Source organism: Esox lucius, chromosome 1, assembly GCF_011004845.1.
Source record: "Esox lucius isolate fEsoLuc1 chromosome 1, fEsoLuc1.pri, whole genome shotgun sequence".
Lineage (NCBI taxonomy): Eukaryota > Metazoa > Chordata > Actinopteri > Esociformes > Esocidae > Esox > Esox lucius.
The window spans coordinates 26,277,761-26,300,539 of record NC_047569.1 but is presented as its reverse complement, the minus strand read 5'-3'; the positions used below and the strand labels follow the sequence as shown (position 1 = coordinate 26,300,539).

Here is a 22,779-nt window from a genome sequence, read left to right as displayed (position 1 = left end):
TTCAAAGAGGCTCTAGGAAAACATCTCAGTTAATCTTTAACTACTGCCCAGAGCCAAGCTGCTGAGCTACAGGTAGTTGATGCAGTTGGTTTCCCATATTCCCCCTCCCTTCTACCAGCTAAAGCTAAAGCAGCCGCTACACACTTTTCCCAGACGTTACACACCAAACTACAATCTTAACCTTGCCAATTCTTCACTGTTGCCAGTTCCCCAGTAACTTTATATGAGGCTCTTGATCAGTGTAAATATTAAACAGTGCTCATTATAAAAAGACAGTTGTGTTATTAAAAAACGAAGTAAGATTGAAGCTGCTAATTCCCCACCTCTCCCATGTTAATGTGAGAGCTTTACAGTTAACACCAATGTGTTTCAGCATGCACTGTTAAGAATAACTGAAAAGGGCTGCTGCGATAAGGGAGAGACCTCAGTGAGGGAGGACGATTAATACAGGCGTCTGAGCTAGGTGGTGCCAACTTTGTGCCCTTGTCTCTAACACACACACACACACACACAGGCACACACAATCCCCCTCTCTTTTTTCCTCTCAAGTTCTCTCCCTCTCTGCCCTTGTCTCTTGTCTCCACTCACACAACAGACGGTCCTTATTTGGTCACCCTAGGCGAGTTGTGTGTCTGGATGCCCAGCTGGTACTCCTCCATTCCCTGTCTACCTCCATCTCTGTTTATCATCCCATAGCCTGGCAGGCCAGCAGGCGGACAGGTTCTCCTTCACGCAGTCAAGCTCCCTAACCCAGCAAGGCAGACAGCCTGCAGCCCTAACTAACGAACTAACTACGGCTAACTACTCTGAGTAGGATAACCCTGGGACGATGTGTTCAAACTCTGGGACTATATTGTCCGCCATTTATGACGACCGTCCCAGGGCTAAGCTCTGAGGACAGGACATGGCTCTGTGTTACTTTAGCGCCAGGCTACTCCGCTGCTACTCGGCGTAGTCAGGAAAGCATAGGGGATACTACTGCTGAGAGAATATAGGCAAAGAGAGGGGGAGAGATACAAAGCGTGTATAGTCTAACCGGCCTAAACTCTACTGAATGTAAGCAGTGATGAGAAAGAGGCAGGCTGATTTCAGCGGGAGGTGGATATGGTTGAGAGATTCAGTGTGCTGCTCTGATTTCATACAGCACCTCTTGTCCACTATCACAACAGTTCCCGACATTTTCCCGGGGACCACCAGATTACTGTCAAAAGCTCTAGAGGACCACCCTGGATGAACTCATAGATCTTAACAGGAGTCACATGTATTATTGAATGAGATTAGATTAAATCGCTATCATTACAGAGGGATGTGAGAGGACCTTTGCTTCATGCCAATAGATCGAACACGTTAACCCTTGAGCTCATAGGCTTTCATGAAGGTGGGCAAACATATGGTACATTTGGATTTGTGTCCGGTCTATTCTGTCAGCTTGTGGGTCCTGAAAATAAGTCAGAATGTGGCTTAGAGAAAGGGAGCTGAGAGACACAGACAGTGAGAAGGGAGAGAGACTAAAGAGAGGCAGAGAGGGAGAGAGGAGGGACTGGGAGAGGAGAGAAGGGTGTGAGGGGGGGACAAGGAGAAGAGGGAGAGGAAGACAGAAAGGGAGAAGAGCGGAAGGGGGAGGGAGACAGAATGAGAATGCTCTAAGGCTAGAGAAACAGTTCTTTGTTCTTAATAGGGTGAATTCTTTGTGCTTAACATCTATACTTCCATTATCAAGGTGGTATACCCAACAATGACTGCAGACAATTTGGACTCCAACATCCCTCACTTGGCCTATAAACTGCCTAACAGCAAAATGAAAAGGACTAAAAAGAAAGAAGATGTCCACAATGTGCTCAACAAAAAAGAGAAACGTTGTAACCAAAATATTATATGAACATTAGAAATGTCGTGTTACAAAGTGGTACTTTAACTAAATTTTCACCATAATCTTTACGCTATCAACAGACTTCATCAGGCTCATTTTAAAATGAACAATTAGTGCACGTGAAAAGTAAGAATGAATAATACAGTGTACATTTATCATAAAATCCAACTTCCTGAAACCTCTGAAACATCTTGCCTCTGACGGTTGATGCTCCTTTGATTCCAGATTGCTCTACAAGGTTGTTGTGGTAACCGTTTCTCCCTGGGTCACAAAGGCAGGAGTCTCTTTAGGGGGAGTATAGGGGGAGGTGGTGGCGGGGATCAGGGGCCCCTCTTTTGAGCCACACGAGGCAGAGGGAGCAAGGGGCCCTTCTTTAGGAAGAGAGGTGGGGGACTGATGAATTCCAAATCACAGATTTTAGATGAAGCTCCTTTATATATATCCTATGAGAAAGAAGGGGGAAAGAGCAGATAGAGAGGGACAGGGGGAGACTAAAAGGATACTGGTGGGGGCATGAAATGGGTCTAAAGGTCACTCTTGTTCAAGGAAGACATGGGTTTAAGTAAATATCTTTCAAATATTTTCAAAATTGGTGCTTGTCTTTTGGGCAACATTTATAGTTTTCTAGTGGATTTTGCCAGTCAAGCTCAATCCAGCACAGATAAAGTATTGGAAATGATTTCAGATAATATTTGAAGCCAGGTCTGGTCCTGGGAGACTGCTTCTTCATGCTCCAGTACCCTCACTGATGACACCATTACTCACACACTGGAAAAGCCCTCCTACACAATGGCTGGAGGGATACCCAGTATGGAGTGTTGGATAAATATTAAACTCTCTAGTTATCCTCAGACCCCCATGCTTCGCTTAGATGACCACAGTTAGAAGACCCCTTAAGGATATTCTCTATACAGTCTGCCGGTATTTAAATATCATATGGTAGAACTGCATCCCAATTGGCACCCTAATCCCTTTATAGTGTATTACTTCTAATACGGCTCATTTGGGACAAAACCTAGCTCCTACAGAGGTCTCCTCAGAAAGAGTGCCAAAGCAGGCTAAATTAATATGTACAAGTGTTTAAAAGAAAATAAGTAATGGCCTTTTGTCCTATTAATACAGGTGTGCTAAAGTCTCCATAAGGGGAACTATACAGTTGATTCCCAACATAGGAACAGCCATCAATTACAGCAGAGTTAATTACGTCATCAAGCCATGTCTGTCAAATCTTAAATAAAATAAATTTTATGAATTCACCTTTGTCAGCTCATGTAACGTTAATAAAGATTTCATTAATTCAACCATTTGTTGTTTACATTCCTTCATTAACTTTTGTTTGAGGTCATATTACGTACATTTGTTGTTAGTAATTGTTTTTGAATACATTAATCTTGTAACTGATGCGTTCATTCCTTGTGATTTATACATTAGCTTATTTTAGGGGAATTCCATTTATTGTCTCTTTGGGGTACCACAGAATCAAACACATGCCTCGGGCAATTCTTTGCTGTCCTCAGACATTGATAGATTTCACAAGGGGTTTTCTGCTCTTGAGCACTGTATGAAAAACTCCTGATAAATTCCAGACAATAAAATACTGCCCCTTTAACAAGGTACTTTAGATTTCTCCTTCATTCCTCCTGATTTTTTTCTCCACTGAAAGTCTATTGAAACAGGGTTTCTATGTACTCAGAAACATTACTATTTTTGTTTGAGGAGCCATTTTGGCAACAGAAGTGTCATAACCTGTGGCATGGTGATGGAAATCTGGGATGAAGTCAAATAAAAAGTTCTAAATCCTAACAAAGTTGGAAACAACAACAAAGAGCTGCATGATTTAATGGTTTAACAGCTGCAGGCCTTCCTCTAAGCCTGCATTCCAAATACAGCCCTATTTCCTTCATACTGGACCATAGGACCCAGTCCAACGTAGGACCACATAGGGAATAGAATGTCATTTGGGATGCACCCTAGATTTCCCAAAAGAAGGCCCTCCAGCTTCCACACATAAAGGTCACTGGAAATTAAATTCTGAGAGTCTCGAATCGCTCATTACCAGTCAGTTATGCATGACCGCACATAGCGCCACATTGACTGCCCCTACCCTACACAGACACAAGATAAAAATGGGACTGCAACAAGACCCTGTCGGCTCAAGGAACCTTAACAGGTTGAATGATCCCTCAGTAAAATGTGGAGGAAATTTTCTTAACTCCCCAGCTGACCAGAAACCTGTTAACAAACACATCACGTATCAAATACCCTTTTAAGAGAGCAGTTTATCATTCAAGAAAAAATACAGCTGATACCAATGTTACTCTTCAATAACAAACTAATGGATATAAACAGACAATGTTTTGTGCTCTAAAGCAGAATATATGTTGTTTCCTTTGGGACAACTGGCTTGTTAAACAATTCTTTCAGGGAATGTTTAAAACATTTGTCACAGGTGACAGGAGTGTAATGCAAGTGGCCTGTTAAAGGATGCTTTCCGAAGCAGAGGGAAGAAAGCAACCTTATTGTCACTAACACGTCAATAACACGTCATCGAAACTCCTTGAGAAAGAGAAGGGACAGAGAGGACAGAGGACAAAGGGCAGAGGACAGAGGGCAGAGGACAGAAAGAAGCTGCACCTGGGGCGAGAAGAGAACAACCATTGGGAGTGAAATCATTTCCAAATAGCCTATTTAATGTCTAATAAGAGAGCCTTCAGAAGGGGTTAAAGAAGTTTCACACGGAATCCGCCAGCCAGCCGTTCCTCAGCCAGGGTGTGCCGGCACCCGCGTGGGTGGAAGTGATGCCAAAGACGGGGGCTGCTTCTGCTGCAGCGCAGGCTGTAAACAATAACAGACTGCAGCTTCCAATACGCTGTGACATCAGAGGGAGGGAAAACAAAGGCAACCGAATGACCACGCAGGAACGATGAAGGGAACTAGTGACAAAGGGAGAGGGCTGCGCTTCTTGTCTTGACCTCCTGAATGACGCCCGTTCACTCCCTTGTAGGACAGAACAATGACGGGCTGTTTGTTAAAGAGAGGAGAGCTGCTTGGTGGGGAGGACAATTTAAAGACTTCCAGAATACTACCCGAGGGCACCCCAAATCTCATGTCCACCATAGGTCTCAGGTCAAAAGAAATGAATTAAATATACTAAGGAACAGAGTGCCATGAGCCTCTGGTCTCCATACTGTTAGAGCAGGCTGATTGCTGAGACTGTCTCCTTTCTCAGGGATCAGAGCCGAACCAGCAGCCTGTACTGCTCTCATTTAGTACATGTCTCTTTCCGCAGCCTTACACAGTTTTTGCTGTGTAACAGGAGGGCCCATGTAGAGTAGGAGAACCCTCACGGGATCTGAGGAAATTGTCCCCTGTTCCCTGTGCAATGCGCTACAGTAATTACCATTTGGAACGCCAGCTTTAGTTACTAAGGAACAGCTTCATTATCGGAGTGTCTTTGTTTAGGTAGAAAGGGAACTTCTAGTAGAAGCACAAAAACCTGCCTAAGATAAGCTTGTTAGTATTTCAAAAGTAAATAATTAAGTGGCAGTCCCTTTTGCTGTAATGGTATTTATTATTTCATGGCCAGTCAGCCCTGGCGTCGATATCTCTGTCTATACATACTGTATCTATTGCATATAATGCTGAGCAATATGGCCTAGGAAATGGATCATGATATATTTTTTCAATACGATATGGATTATTACAGATGAAAAAAGGATAGCAAATTATGTGGAAATTCACTTCAAGACCGCAAATATAAAGCCACAAATATAAAGCCGCAAAAATAAAGCCGCAAAAATAAAGAGAGTGTGGAAGCATACTTGCAACCCGGTGGTTTACATTTACTTCAAAGAGGCATTCTGCACCACTACAGCAAAGTTGCCGGAGTAGGCTGCCGGAGTAGGCTGCCGCAGTAGGCTGCCGGAGTAGGCTGCCGGAGTAGGCTGCCGGAGTAGGCTGCCGGAGTAGGCTGCCGGAGTAGGCTATGTTTTGACATTTTTCCACTTGTGACACAATCTACCATACGATACAAGAAGAGGAAGTAGTCAAACCACAGAAGAAGAAAACTGTAGCTTTTCAGCAATAGGTGATGGGATATAGCAAAATGCCTGAATACCTCCTTACACGTGATATTAACATATTTGCAGTTAATTTAATTATTTCTATTTTGTGAGGGAGTTGACATACTGTTCCTTGGCTGAGAGATACCGTACAGCAATACATTCCTGTGTGTTCACAGCATAACTGCATATGGAAAAAAATATGTTTTGTTTTATTGTTTTATTGTCCAGCAATAGTTTGAGAGGGGTTAAAACTCGAGGGGTGTTTGAATCCCAGATTACCCCTTCAGGCAGGTGTGTGCTGTAACTGTCTAATACTGTAATACTCTTAGAACGGGCGTGTTTATAGTCTTAGGGCAAAGGAATGAAAATACTTTTCACGTGCACTGAGTAACTGCAATGGACAAATCTCAGGGTTTAAAAAATATTGTGTTAGAGGATTACGCTTAAAGAGACATGCCCTGTTCCTCCTTCTAACAACAGTTTTCCCAATGCAAGGGACAGGTTTAAGGTAGGGCCACGGATGAACAGACCACATTTAACCAATTCAACTACAGAACGTCAACAAGGCCATCTAAAGGCATTTCACTGTCTAATCGTCCAACGATAGTAAAGATTATGTACGGTGAAAGACCCTCTAATTGTCCATGGAGCCGATTGGATAGAAAGAGGAGGAAGGGGGAGGAGGAGTCTTTTTATAGATTCCACAGTGAAGTCATGCCATGTTCACTCTGGGAACACAATGACGGAGCTTAGGCCTCTCTTTGTGTTACTCTGTGTTTATGGGGTCAGCCATCTCTGTTAGTTCTGTGGGCTCAGGCCTCTGTGTATTGCAGAGTAGGTCTATGGGGTCAGCCATTTCTGTTAGTTCTGTGGGCTCAGGCCTCTGTGTATTGCAGAGTAGGTCTATGGGGTCAGCCATCTCAACATTAGTTCTGTGGGCTCAGGCCTCTGTGTATTGCAGAGTAGGTCTATGGGGTCAGCCATCTCAACATTAGTTCTGTGGGATCAGGCCTCTGTGTATTGCAGAGTAGGTCTATGGGGTCAGCCATCTCAACATTAGTTCTGTGGGCTCAGGCCTCTGTGTATTGGAGAGTAGGTCTATGGGGTCAGCCATTTCAACATGAGTTCTGTGGGCTCAGGCCTCTGTGTATTGCAGAGTAGGTCTATGGGATCAGCCATCTCAACATTAGTTCTGTGGGCTCAGGCCTCTGCTTGCCCTGGTCAAATGGAGTGCCCTTTAGAGAATATGGAGTCACCTTTCCTGGGGACCACCAGCCATGTCACAGTTTTGTTTTGAACAAGCCCACCTGAATCAAGCAGTTAAGGGTTGGCTGGGAGTCTCCAGTAGAGGTTTGAGAATCACTGGGCAACATTGATGGTTAGATATTACTGACTCCATGTTTCTATATGCTACAGGCTGGAGGAACAAGCTGGTATGGAGATGTCTGTCAGCACCACATTCTTGGAGTGCTGGTGCCATGATGCAGAGAGGTGAGAGGGAGTTCAGGGGGGAGTCTTTCTCTCTGATCCCCCCCTCCATCTTTCCCTATTACTGAAAACATGTCTCTATCCCTCTGTCCTCTTTCTTTCCCTCTGCCTTTCTGTCTCCCTTTTCCCTCCTTCTGTCACTCTTCTGTCTTCCTACCTTACTTCTTCTCCTCCATCTCTCCCTTCCTCTGCTCCCACTCCCACTGACTGAACAACAACAGAGAACATCTGTACAGTGAAAAAAAGGAGTCAGGGTCAACCCACTAATTATCCCTCACCACGACTCTGCTAGTGAGCTAGAAAAGAAACGCTCCAGCAGCTAGCTAAATAGCATATAGCACAGATTAATTAAATATCATTATATGTGTATTAGTGTTGATTAATAACTTTTTTAGTCATTTGACTTATGGTTGCGTTATGGTCCAAAACTGACAATTCATCAATGATTGTAAACAAATGTATGCATACCATTGAAATTTACAATCATCTAACAGCTAGCTATAGAAAGAGCTCAAAGTTGATTAAATATTACGTAGAGCTGGCGTTGGACAATTTATTATAACGAATGGTGCGTTGATTACTGACAAATCATGAGTTAATATTTTCACTAAAATAACACTTTCACTTGTTTTCAACAATGATAATTATTTAAATATTCTTGAATGCATACAGTACTCCCTTAAAATTGGCAATAATGAAAAATATGAAGGGAGTATTTTTCATTATTACTCCCTGGGTTTTATTAAAACCCAGACTCCTCACACAAATGTCTACCCATTACACACTACTGAAAGGACTAGATCTAAAAGGTATGTTTAGGTGTACAGATAATACACATACCATTATAATATGGAATGTGTCAAATAATAATGAGAACTAAGACAAAAGGGAACATAATTGTTTTTACACAGGTATTAATACAAATCTATTCTGCATCAGCATCTTGGAGTAAGAGATTTAGAGACTAAATCTCATTTTTGACAACCATGTTTATAATGGCTAGTTCTTTTGCCTCCAAATAGAACATGTAGAATATGAATACAAGTTTTTCACAAAAACTGTTTCTACAAACCATATACACAAAACAATTTTAATTAATCGTTATATATGTAATTTTACTTCACTGTCCTGCTTTTCCTAAAGCATACAGATTCAAAGAACAGAAAACAGGATAGTCAGCACATTCGTAAAACAAGTTTACTGCACGTCTTCATTTCAGAAACTCCAGACAACTGACATGACAGTGAAACAGCTCAGGTTTGGCTGCAGTCTCAGGCCTGCTTCCCTTATTGTAAATAGAATGTACACTGTGAATCTGAATACGGTTAGCAGAACAGAAGAAAATGTGGGTAATCAGTTTCCAAAAGAATTGTTGAGATTTCTAGAAAACCTGGGAACATTACCAGAATTGTTCAGCCGTATCTGAATGGCCCTGGCCTGCAAAGGGACAGGTGATTCCTTGGAATCCAACTTTAATTTTGACAGCAATATTGATTTTTTATATAATTGCAACAAGAATTTCAGCAGCAGTTGACTAGATGATCATTATTGATCTTTTTGATTGCTTTTTGACAAATTATGCTTGTTAGTGTATATACCTTGACAACAGTGTGTTTTGAGTTAGAAGTGAGTTAGAAGTTGTGATGATTTAAGTTGGGTATATTGAATGGCTTGGCAGGGTTTCCTACATTTACAAAGATAACCGTGTTCGATGTATCTGCACTGTCCAATGCCATTTTAACGATCGTGTGGAATACAGTCTCTCACAAAAGTGAGTAAACCACTCACATTTCTGTAAATATTTGATTATATCTTTTCATGTGACACTGAAGAAATGACCCTTTGCTACAATGTAAAGTAGTGAGTGTAAATCTTGTATAACAGCATAAATTTGCTGTCCCCTCAAAATAACACAACACACAGCCATTAATGTCTAAACCGCTGGCAACAAAAGTGAGTACACCCTAAGTGAAAATGTCCAAATTGGGCCCAAAGTGTCAATATTTTGTGTGGCCACAATTATTTTCCAGCACTGCCTTAACCTTCTTGGGCATGGAGTTGCCACAGGAGTCATCTTCCACTCCTCCATGACAACATCACAGAGCTGGTGGATGTTAGAGAGCTTGTGCTCCTCCACCATCCGTTTGAGGAAGCCCCACAGATGCTCAATAGGGTTTAGGTCTGGAGACATGCTTGGCCAGTCCATCACCTTTACCCTCAGCTTCTTTAGCAAGGCAGTGGGCGTCTTGGAGGTGTGTTTGGGGTCGTTATCATGTTGGAATACTGCCCTGCGGCCCATTCTCCAATGGGAGAGGATCATGCTCTGCTTGAGTATGATCATGCTCTGCCCCTCGAAGATTTCAGTTTGTTTTACAATTGAATTGTTCACATTATAGGTCACATTAAAAGTGGAAAAGATTCTGACATGATTTATATTTGTCTCATTCTTTGACCTCACAAAAACCTGCCATTTTCACAAGGGTGTGTAGACTTTTTACATCAACTGTACTTACTGCGGAGAAAACAGCTTTAGCAACAAGGCTAGCACCAAACTCCCGGCAATAACAGCAAACTCTCCAGGAATAGTCTGAGTCCTCAATCACTGAAAACAACCTTCTGAATAAATAAATAAAATTGGATTAATGAGTCTTTCAAAGGACACCGTACAACAACAAAAAAGAACAAAACAATTAAAGCAACAAAGCTGACTGAGGAAGGGCGCTGAGTTAGGCTAAATAAAAGCCAGCCTGAAGAGGCACATTTTGAGTCTGCGTGTAATGAAAAACATTACTCCAACTTGGAAAATGAGTAACTAAGAATTACAATTAAGGTGTTATAGACCAATTCTCTGCTGATAAGGTCTGAGCTCAAACAGATTACTGAGGGCAATTTAAGCCAAAGGGAATGGCATTATCTTAAATTGCTTTGCCTAATTGACTCTCTTTGTTTTTTGTTGTAGCTTCTTTTCTGTTCTTTCCCTGCACAAATACGTACCTTCCTACAATATGTCCCCCACACAGCCTTAGGTGCTGCTGGCTGACTGCTAAGTAGAGAGATAAGCCAAGACACTGACTGGGTTGCCTTTAGATACACACAAACCTACCAAAAATGATTCATTGCCAAACTCCAATACACAGTATTTTATTGTGCAATTGTAGAGGCAAGATTTGTGATCCATTGAATTTAAAACAGTCCAACCAGTGGAACACAACCACCGCTGTAAAAAATTATTTTTCACCTTTTCATTATGCAATAACTACTTGCACATTGTTACCACAATGTCCAAGGCTACTAAAACATTTAACATGTTTGAAACATTTGAAACGCTGTAATACTTTTGAAATTTGCGTCTGCAAGGTAAACTTATAATTTATGATTTCTTCCATAATTATTATTAATCATGTTTCCCATGCCAATAGAACCCTTTAAGTTAATTTAATTACAAGAAAGACAGAGAAAGAAAGAGACATACAGAGAGAAACAGAGAGGGAGTGTGTGAGAGAGGACAGAGACAAAAGGAAAAATAGGAAGCGAGAAAAAGAGAGACACATACCTCAACAAAGTGATTGGTTAACTGTGGCTCAGGGCCAGGTTTAACTATTTCACTTAAGTAAAACAATATAGAATAGCCCTAAGGGGAATTAAATTAAATGTGAACTAGCCCTGACACCAAGAGTGTGGGAATATGTTGGTATTTTCTATCTCTATAGGGTGCTGCAAATTTTACACTATCAAACAAAAAAGAACATATGACATTCTGGCAATTCATGCAAACTCAATTTTCAAAATGTTCTATTTTCAGATACCCAAAGTGAGGACTATTTTTGAAAGCATATTTGAGTATTCTGACATTACCAGCATTCTAAATGGCAACCTATCCTGTTTAAAGTGCACTACTTTAAACCAGGGTGTCCAGAACAAGCCACATAATTGGGCTGTGAGAGCATGGCTGTAGAAGCTCTCTGGATGTTGATATAATGTAAAACTCTGTTCACATAGTCAGTCAGCGGTCAGTCAAGAGGATTTGCAACCAACCGCCCTTGGAAAGAAATCAGGCTTAGCTGGACTGATTTACACAGAGATGTCTACATTTAGACATGGGCGGGTATGGTGTTCACTCTCCCAATAATGTATTATTAAACCTTTATATCAAGGACCACAGACTGAGACCAAGGGTGTCTTTTACAACTGAGCCCTGTCTATACATGTTAACGCATACAGTTTAGGTTCAAGGATTAAAAAAACACAGTGTACAGACAAAACAAGACAGCTAATAAACACAAGACAAAATTAATCTTGTCATGAGAGGATGCGTTCGGAAAAAGACTGGTCATTTAGATGCCAAAGGTGTTTATCTTTTTTTTTTGTGGCTACATACCTTCGTAAATATATATAAACATAAACACACAAATATATTTTTGGGATTCTTCCCTTTCCTAACACAGACATACATGCACTGGGTCTGACCATGAAGATTAGAGGAAAACATCTGTGTGTGCCTGAGGTTCCTAGAGCTGCAGGGTAACGAGAAATGAAAGCTGTAACAGCAGATGAACTATTAGCAGCGAGGAATACCTCCTCTCAATATCTACTCCAATCGACAGCGGACGAATTTATAGCTTAAAAAAGGAAACATGGGCTGTGTATCCTTGACTGGCTTACTACAAGACACCCACCACCCCGTCCCCCCGTGGGTCTTGGTTCAGAGAGGCACACTATGAAAGAAAACAGGGAGTCATTTGGGACTTCTTTAAGTCAAGGCCCTGTGTTAGTGTGTTTCAGTCAATCCTCCATGACTTTTGAAGGATTCTTCAGAACGTGCCTCCACAAGCCTGTTTTGAGAGTAGAGCTGCACTTCAACACATGAAATCCATGGCTGCAGGACACACATGCACGCAACACGCATACACACACGCACACACACACACACACACACACGCCAGGCAACACGTCCAGTGGTGTCTTACAGTCTCCTCCTCCCCTTCATTTCATTTCCCTAACAGATCAATCACCACATCCTGCTTACCAGCCTCCGCTCAGGGATGATAGGGGGAGGACAGGAAGCGGGATCGGAGGAGAGAGGTAGTAAATCGCCGGAGATGATCACCTTCTTCTCCTCCCTACTCACCCTTGGGGGGGCTTGCGGTTTGTGTGATTTGTGCCGTCAAAATCTGGCACGCAATAAAGGACTACAGTACAAATGGCAACCTATTCACTATGTAGTACACTACTATTGTTCTGGGCCCATGGAGACAGGGTTGTACTTTGGGATGGAAGCAGGGAGCTAAATGTGCGATACTCAACAGCCTAGAAAGATTGCATTCGTAGCGTTTCATTATTTTGCCATCCAGTCCATCATATTAAAATCAGTGGAGGGAACAGTGGAGTAGACAAAATCACAGCATCAAGCTCTGTGATCCGTTCATATCAAAGAACTAAACTAAAAAAAACTGTGGACACTGTATCTTCGTTGAGCTTAACATTGTAGGTAGCCAGAAGTGCATAGCTTATATCCATAGGAGAGTGATGTGTGTTGGTGTGTGTGTGTGGGTGTCTGTGAGAGCTAGGTTGAGAGAAAATAAAGAGTTAGCGAGAAACCGAGAGAACCAGTAGTAGAGGAAGAGAGAGCTCCGTTGTCAGCCTCCAGTAGCAGCAGTTGCTAACTCGCCCAGCAGCTTCAGAAACAGTCTGTCTAGCCCAACCACAGTGTGTTTGAGTGTGTGAACAGTGGGAACAGTGTGCTGCCAGCGAACAACTCAGCGCCACCGCGGGGAGCCAGGGGCCTAAACACATTATCCTGGCTGATTTACTGTGCCAAAGCCCTGCCACTGTCAAGACGCAAATGTCAGAGAGCACCAAGCACAGAGAACCCGCTAGACACTGATTACTGCTAGTTTCAGTCAGGAACCATGAAAGGTGCTCTGAGAAACCCTGAGAGGAAGACACAGAATCCCAAATGGTCTCATATTCCCTGTGTAGCACACCCTTGAGGACAGCACTGCACCGAGTGGGAAATAGGAGGCCATTTGGGAGTCCCTGCCTTTCGTTCGAGTCTCTCTGCATGCTGTTTTAATCCAAGGACAAAGGAATGCACAGTCCTCCCAGTTTAATGGTGCTGTCTAAACACTCTGTGTTCTGCTAGAGTGGCATCCTAAGGCTGGATGACGACCCACGTCATCATCCCCAGAGCAAAGCAAGCCCGGGCTGGACAGGACCTTCCACCCACAAGGTAATTTGGCTTCCCCGCATTTCAACCTCTCCACATGTCTCTATGTGCTCACAAACACCCACTCACACACACACACATACACACAGACCCCTGACACACACCATAACCAACTGATGGGGATGCCCTGATGGGGGTACTGATGGGGGTACTGTGTTGGCACAACCAGAGGACGTTGCCGGCTCTCAGGATTGCAAACCCTGGCATCTCCACGGATCCCATTACTTGGTCAGAACATCATGGTCTTGTCCCAAATGGAGCCAAACTCACTGTAATGTGTGTATTATAAAGGGAATAGGATACTCTCTGAGAAACAGCCCCATGCCACCAGGTTAAACACAACAAGCCTGTCTCCTGTTGATCCATATTATCAAATGTCTCACCATGTCTCCCGGTCCCCCCATTTTCTATGGGCACTCAGGGGAGGGAGGAGGTGAGTGGGAGCAAGTTGAGTGTTTGATCTCATCTAACTCTCCACAGCTGGACAAGAAGACCCAGTAGATGGTGGGGTTTTGGCCAGAGAAATAAAGAGAAAGTGCGAGAGAATAGAAAACAGGACAGAACGAGATAAAAACTGAGAAAACAGGCAGCCTGTGCCCTAAAACAGATCAACAGTTATCACAGCAAAGTGCTTTAGGGACAGTCAGCTCTGAAAGGCACACAGCACTCTACACTAGGAGTGTACCCCAATCCCTCCCACCTGTGTAGTGAGGTGTTTGATGTTCTAATGGTGGAGAGTAGACCTGGGATTTAGAAAAACTGTGGAGGAACAGAACACAGCGAGCTTGACTAGATGACTGCAGCTAGAGAAAGAAACTTGCAGAGAGGCATGAGTGTTCAGGAAACCGTCTTTATGTTCCAAATGTAAGAAGAGTGGAGTGTTAAGGAAATAGTGTTTATGTTCTAGATGTAGGATGAGCAGAGTACAGAAGGGAAGCATAGAAAAGAGAGTATAGACACCTAACTCGCTGTGAGTTGGAAGGTGAACTGTTCAGACTGCTGTACAAGCACAACGGATGCTCTAGTCTTCACACACTACACTAGCAATTTTATTTTTACCTCATACAATTTAGAGGAACTAGAAAAATGTTCTGCTTCAAACGTTTTACGTTAAAAAAGGTTTACAGTATTCACAAATAGAACAAATGATTTGTTTTTACTTAGTATTTTTGGTTCGGTACAATTGACTTCAACATTGATTTTCATAGCAGAAATTACTGTAAAACACAGTCATTTTCAAACACAAAGGCCAATTATTTTAAACACAAAGGCCTGGATGTATTTTTTAGTACATCCTGTCCAAAAATTTGGCTTTTCCTTTTTTGTTTTGTCCTTAGACATTGTGACACAAGGAGATGAGTTGATAAATAATTACTGCTGGTTCTCATCTATTGACATTTTTAAGTACTATAAATAATGTCACCATTAACAGACAGGTCTAAATTGAAATAATTGCTTCATTTGCAAAATACATACTTTAAACATTAATTACATGACACAAAATCAAGTACTCAAAACCAATCTCAGGAAAATTTCATTATTATATTGATCAATATATCCTACCATTGTTAACACTCTTTTATATGTAAAGTGCCCTTTTTAAACTACAATTATATTATGCACCATCCTTTGCAAATGCTGCATAGAGAATACAACTAAAATACACCAAGACAACAAATCACTACAGAACAAAGCAATTTCTAAAATGTATTTCACACATACAATATATTTGAGTTCTTTGAATTTCATTGCGAGCTACACCACCCCCACACATCTGAACCCCTCTTTTCTTCCCCTCTCTTGGTGCATTCTTGCAAATAGTAACTCATAGATGACCTCTTTCATGCATGAATAAGGACTGATTGCTGATTGAACAATTGTACAAAGACATTTTGTATACGTGCAGAAGAGCTTCACATTCAAGGGAGTAGTTTGTATCAGCGGTGACCAAATAATGTTTGATTTACTCAATTCAGTTTTGTGCTTTTTGTAGAGTTGTGTTTACTGTTTTGCAAAAATGTGCTTAGCATTGACATTGTGTGTAAAAGCAAAGAGAAAAGACTGTTTTTCAAAAACAAATACTCCTGTGGTAATGAACTTGTTCCATTCAAAGTATCTACTATGACTGAAAAAAACAGTAAATATAAGGGAACCTGACTGAACAAAGAACACAGTGCTGATATTAATTTCATGAACACTATGGGTCAAAAGTTTTAGAACACCTCGATTTTTCCAGTTTAAGGGAACCTGACTGAACAAAGACATCTTAATGTACACTAAAATGAATGCATAGAATAAATAAACAATTGGAGACAAAAAATAAATAATGGAATTTTTTTGTTATCTACTGAAAATTTTGTTGCATACTTTCTATAATGGAAAACAAAACCGCCAACTCTGTATCCAGGAAAGAGCCCCAGACCATAACGCTTCCTCCTCCATGTCTGAGGAACCATCCTTTCGTCTACTTGACGGTGTACAAAAACAATGCGTGATGAACCGAAGATTACAAATTTTGATTGATTGGTCCATAAGACTTTCTTACAGTCTTCAGTATGTCCACTGGCAGTGCTTCATGCACCAGGCCAGCCGCTTCTTCTTATTAAGCAATCTTAGCTGTGGCTTTCTTACTGCCACTCGACCTGACAAACCTACAGCTCGAAGTCTTCTATTCACAGTTGAAACCGACACTTGCTTACTTCGACCAGTGTTAATATGTTCCCGAAGCTGTTGTCATGTGAGCCGCTAATCATGCAAGTTGTTAACTCAGAAACTTGTCTTCTGATTCTGCTGTGGCTTTGGGTCTGCCAAACCTCTTCTTGACAGAGATTCCTTCAGTTTCCAAGTTCCATTTGATGATGTAGGGAACTGTACTCACTGACAACTTGGCTTTCTTTGCAATTTCTCTAAAGAAAATACCTATTTTTAAGGATTAAAATGGTCTGTCTGTCTTCCTTTGCTAATTGCAGCAGAACAGCTGTACAATGCTAACCATGGTCCCAGAAAAAGGCCATTTGTTATAAATACTATATTCTATTTTTCTGTTTTTGATAAACATGTTCTAAAATATTTGACTGGAAATGTATATGACAACTTATTTCAGCATACTTATTAAGTTTTTTTACAAAGCTATAAGTACAAAATATAAAACAACAGGAATATGCAACATGCATTTGGAATATATAAACACCGTTTTTTACGTAACTTTTCAACATAATCCTCACTAATAAGGTAAAAACGAATGATTCAGGCAAAAGAAAACTGTGACGTATTGATACAAGTGAAATATTAAAAATGTGTTCTTCCCAGAATGCCTAATGTCTTGAAACCCACAGTAACTGAGGAGACATGCTGATAATAAAATTACATATCAGGCTGGACAGCAGAGTAGAAATGCATGCCGACATGTTATGAAGCATATTGTTGTCTGGTGGGCTATGGATAACATGCTGATTGACTTTATCATTAATATCAATATAAACACGAACGTACCTACTAAGGTAAAAAGCTTAAGCTGTGTCTTCAACAGTGAAAGTTGGGGAGATGAAAGTAGAGGCAAAGAATGACATTCCTGCATGGATATAAAGGCAGGGGCATCTTTAAATGACTAGCTCTTGTGTTGAATAGATCCACATGTTCTGGAGCAGAGCAGCTGTTACTTTGACATTCCCTCTGTAATCAACAGGCGCACAGAGGCACCCCCCCCCCCCCCCCACACACACACACACACACACACACACACACACTGTAATCAATCTCCAGATGTTTAGCCTCATCTCAGACCTCGGGATCACTAACCACACAGTTTAAGAGAGAAAGACAGCAGTACAGGTGGGGTGTAAGGAGATACCGGCATCTTTACTTCGAAGAAAAGGATCCCGGAACCTCTTAAAACATGTTGAACATGTCTTACTTTGTCATTATGTTTACGGTGAAGCGGTGATGCTCATAGCAGTGTAATAATCTCTCACACCCACCTACGCACATGCACACACACACACACACACACATTTTCCAATCATAGCCTCATCCAATGGACACAGTCCTATTATGTCCCCAGTTCCACACCTGAACTCTGGTTGACATGTGACTACTTGTTCCCCATTCTCTGCATCACAGCACCCTATCAGACACAGCCAGAACCAGGAAAAATTCCAATACCCTAGCAAGGTTTAGACCACGCCCATCTGAAAACACAGCGCTGTTCAGGTTTCATTGGGCTGTGTTGGAATTAAGTGGAATGATTCATTTGTCAGTGTCACTTCAAAAATTGCTTTCAAGGACAGGGTCCCAAATTGCAGTATTTTCCCTCTAGTGACATACTTGCCAGAAGGTGAATAATATGGATGGAATAGGGTGACATTTAGGACATGGGCAGAGATAACATAGGGATGTACTTCACATGGTCATTGTATCTGGTTTTACAAAGCAGAACCAATGACAACTAAAAGGGCTTGATGGATGTAGTACCTGTTGCTAATGGTGTGTGCTGGTTACAGGATAGAAGAGACAGGTACTGGGTGTGTGCCTGTCTGCCTGGGTGCGAAAATACATGTTCCAGCCTAGAAAACAATATCTGCTCAGAAACCCCGCAATAGAAGACCCAAAGCCCACAGTACCACTTTTAACAAACTTGCTGCTCCACTGTGCTCTCACAGCTCACCTTTAAAACTTGTGAAAATGTGAGATGACAGAGATAGAATGTTTTGAAGAGGGGGAGAGGAAGTTTGCCCTGAAGACATAGGGAGAGAGAGAGAGAGGGGAGAGGGAGGAAATGGGGGGTGTGAGGCAAAGTATTATCTGAAGACATGGATAGGCAGGGTGAGACAGGGAAGAAAGAAACAAAGAAACAAACAAGCAAAGTATTGGAATGAAACAAAAGTCATGGCAGCCTGTGCGTCTGGGACAGATAGGGTATCTGTCAGCTCAGCTCAGTTTCACAAACACTCTCCTGTCTGGGAATGAGAGATGTTGCCAGGACCTGTGTTTGTGTGCTCAGGTAAACCCACCTGAATGACCCAACAGACCAAGGAGTGGAGGAGCTTCAAAATCCAACAATTAACTAGCTTAAATATGACAGGTGCTCTGACCTCTCTCGTCCTCCCCTCTACACCCCATCTGTCTTGTTCTAAAATCTGTTCCGACACTTCCCTAAGCAATTAAAGTAGTTAGCTATTGCTGGGTGTCTCTTTCTGTTTGTGTGTGCATGTGTGTTTCTGACCTAACTTTATAATGGGGACAAAAATAAAATGGTTGCATCCCCAAGCATCTAGGATTGTGATCTCTGCTAGTTGCTATAGGTATAACTCTTCCACCGCATAAACAAGACCTTTATTTTATAGTACAAATCAAAATGATTTTGTATGATGAATTATTGAACTCATATTATTTTTATTGTTCCAATTCTTATGTATAAGGATGTGTTTGTCAACCTCTGAGGTTTGGTCTTCACAATCGGGTTAAGACCACCAATAAAAGATCCACACTGTAAGTTACACAATCACACAGGTTTAACCTGGTCCTAATGCCTAACCCTAATCTACAGTATTGTGCCTAAACCTAAAAGTAACCCCATTCTAAGTCTATTCCCAATTGTACATTTCTTAAACAAACACATTCATCTTAAGACCCAATCATCTCAACTGCAGGTTGGGTGTTCCCCACCATTTCAGCACAACATCAATCACTCAGCAGGGACCAAACCTGTGACTGAGTGACTGAAATCTAACCAGGTCAAAGGTTATTAGCAGCTTTAAAAGTACAAACATGAAAGTAGATAAACACATGCACACACACACACACATTTATTCTTGTGCACACACGTGCAGGGAGACATGCCTACCTGGGCATCCATCCATACCTGTGAATCCATCCATACCTGGGCATCCATCCATACCTGGGCATCCATCCATTCCTGGGTATCCATACCTGGGCATCCATCCATACCTGGGTATCCATCCATACCTGTGAATCCATCCATACCTGGGCATCCATCCATACCTGGGCATCCATCCATACCGGGGTATCCATACCTGGGCATTCATTCATACCTGGGTATCCATCCATACCTGTGAATCCATCCATACCTGGGCATCCATCCATACCTGGGCATCCATCCAACAGTCAGGTGAAGCCAGGACCTTCTATATCACAAAACACACCGATTCAGGTCATCTCTGCCTTTTACTCATCCATTCATTGATGAAACCAAAGAATAAAACTTGGGCATGTGACTGCGGGTGACAGCATAATATTTTTCGTTACAGTTAAATCCGGTTCATGTTTTGTTTTATTAACCCAACGCTTGCCAGTACTGGCCCAGCCACTGCGGAATGAGGAAGTTTAAGTTGGCTGCAAAACACTCAATTTTGAAAAAAGTTGGTTGTTGAGCGAGAAGGTCCAACGAACACAGATGGAGGTAGAAATCAAAGGTAGGGAAGTAGAGAAAGCTTAAGGAGAAAGATGGTCTAGCCCCGTGCCAGCTATTCTGGTGACCACACACACACACACACAGCCACCATCACGTTAACCAACCATTAATAAAACAACTCATGAAAGATAAGCAGCAGAGGCGAAAAATCATTGACAAGGTACCCTATTCCGGGGGTTAATGTCTGACCACTAAATGACTGGCGAAACATCCATCATTGAATGGATGAGTCTGATAATGGATGAGTCTGATAGGTAGAAAGGGTGCTGACTGAGAAACACCTGTAGTATGTAGAAGGTATAGAGAAGCACTTTCATGCTATATAAGGGGAGGAATGGAAAGAGCAAATGAAACGGAGAGAGTGATTGACAACGACAGGAAAAGTAAAAGTAAGATAAAACAGGAAGAGAGGGAGAATGACGGAGAAAGAAAACGTGAGAGAGGGGGGAAAGAGACAGAATGCCAGAGGGAGAGAGAGACGGGGAGAGAGAGAGAAAGTCATAGAGGGAGAGAGAGAGGGGAAGAGAGAGAGAAAGCCATAGAGGGAGAGAGAGAGGGGAAGAGACATTCAAAGACATGGAGAGAGGGAGACGGAGGAGAGAAAATGAGGCAGATCCATGACAAATGAGCCAATAGAGTGAATAATATGGGTAACGACTGAACTGAACTCTGCAGCGACATGACTCTGAATGGGCTTCCCCAACATCCCATAGTTGGATAAGACAGCTCCATTCAGTCATAGACTTCATCCTAAATGGCACCCTCTTCTCTGTACAGGCGGCAGGTAGCCTATAGCTGTTAGAGAATCTAACTAGATCAAATCCCACAGCCGGCTAGATGAAAGATCTGAAAGATCAAATTCTGGATAAGAGTGCCTGCTAAACGAGCTGTATAACTGTGTATTCACCTGCTGAAACCTCTGCTTTAACTCGTGGATTTATTTATATTTAACTGTTTTTAGTTGTTTTAACTGTCTATTTACCTGTCGAAACCTGTGTTTGAAATGCGTATTTACTTATTTTTACCTGTTCAAACCTATGTATTTAACAAGGTATTTACCCATTATACCCGATGTATTTACCCATTTATTTACCAGGGTATAGCAGGTGCACTCCAGTCACATAATCATCCAGTTGAAACGGCAGGCTCCTCCAAAAACACCCTGTTTTAAAAACTCCCCGTCTCAGACAGATCAGTCCCAATCAAAATGAGGTTCAGCTGTGCAGCACGTGGGCAGGGGAATTCACAACTCTCTGTTTTAATAGGCTAGATGGATGATCACGTGACCACTTGTGTACTAACCTGTGTAAATGTATCTATATTTAGCTGTTCAAACCTTTGTATTTAGGATCGTATTTACCTGTTGCTTGTTTCCCCCAGATTAACTACAGGTGGAGCATAATGGTAGGGGCGTTTTGGGCCCAGAGAGGTGCATGTGGAAAAAGAGGCCCTTGTCTTAGTATCCATTTGTATACTGCCAGACCATTATAACCCATGAAAGAGCAGAAGAAAGAACACACTATCAGCCACTCCATTTAAACTAATCACTAAACTCAACCATGAATAAGCCTCACACCCACTCTCATTGCTGTCCTGGCACAAAGCGAGAGTATTTTCCTATTAATTCAAGTGGCCCATCCCATACATGGAGAAAATGAATTGGACAATAATGTAGAAGTGTCTGTTAGAGGTCTGGTTGTATCAGAATGGTGCAATAGAGACATCACAGAGCTTCTCTGTGTCTTTTCCAGCTAGAGGCCAGTCAGACAGAGATATATAGACAAAGTCAAAACACAGGAATAATAATTGTTGATTTCTAATTCTGTCTACTCCCAGCTGATAGTCTGTCATCAGCAGCTCATCAAACAGGTCAAAACTACACAGTTTCCAAAACATGACCTACAGCATTTACCCTAAAGACAACAAACTAGGCCGGATATCAAATACAACCCTATTCCCCAGCATGTAAACAAATGTTGAATTGGGCTATGATGCTATAGGAATACTCCAATTTAGGACTGTACATTAAAGCTGGCTGAGAGATACAGATAAACATCCGTGTCAAGATAAACTGACAGAATAACTATCTGCTAAAAAGTTAATAAAAATAAATACAACAAATAGAAACATATAGAAACAGTAACTTTGTGGCACTAATATGCATCACATGTTCATATTACCTGTAAAACTACTACTATTACTTTCAATGATGGGGCAGTCAATAGCCCTATTAACTACCTTCAAAAGTAGGCGCCAGTAGGAGTCCCTCTTCCCTGTGAACATTTATTGGGTTTTGATCTTTAGAACAATCTGGCCCTCATATCATCACATCATCCAACAGGGCTCATTCAGCCCCTCTCCTCCCACCTAAACCATAACATAAATGTGTAAAGAACTATACATTTAAAATGTAAGCAAACCAGAATGTCACTCTAGATAAGAGCACCAGCTAAATTACTATAATCAAAATAAAAATAATTAGTCATTTTATAGTAGGCAACACTATGAGAAATAAGTGGTCAGGTTTAAGTGTTGATCATCTTCAGTTTATCACGCATTTATATACAGCCTGCATGCAAATCCCCTTTAAAGAAACACCACAGTGCAATAGAAACGCATGTTAAACGTGATAGAGTCATGTCCCAACAAGCGGTTTGAGCAACTAAAGATTCCTTCTTCCCTTAAAAAATGTCAGTCACGA

General features: G+C 41.8%; 1 protein-coding gene across 1 annotated transcript in view; it reads right to left on the bottom strand.

The window, feature by feature from the left end:
* The window catches only part of frem2b (FRAS1 related extracellular matrix 2b), a 77,518-nt gene that overhangs the window by 47,469 nt on the left and 7,270 nt on the right, over positions 1-22,779 (bottom strand). The gene's annotated exons all lie outside the window — the stretch shown is intronic.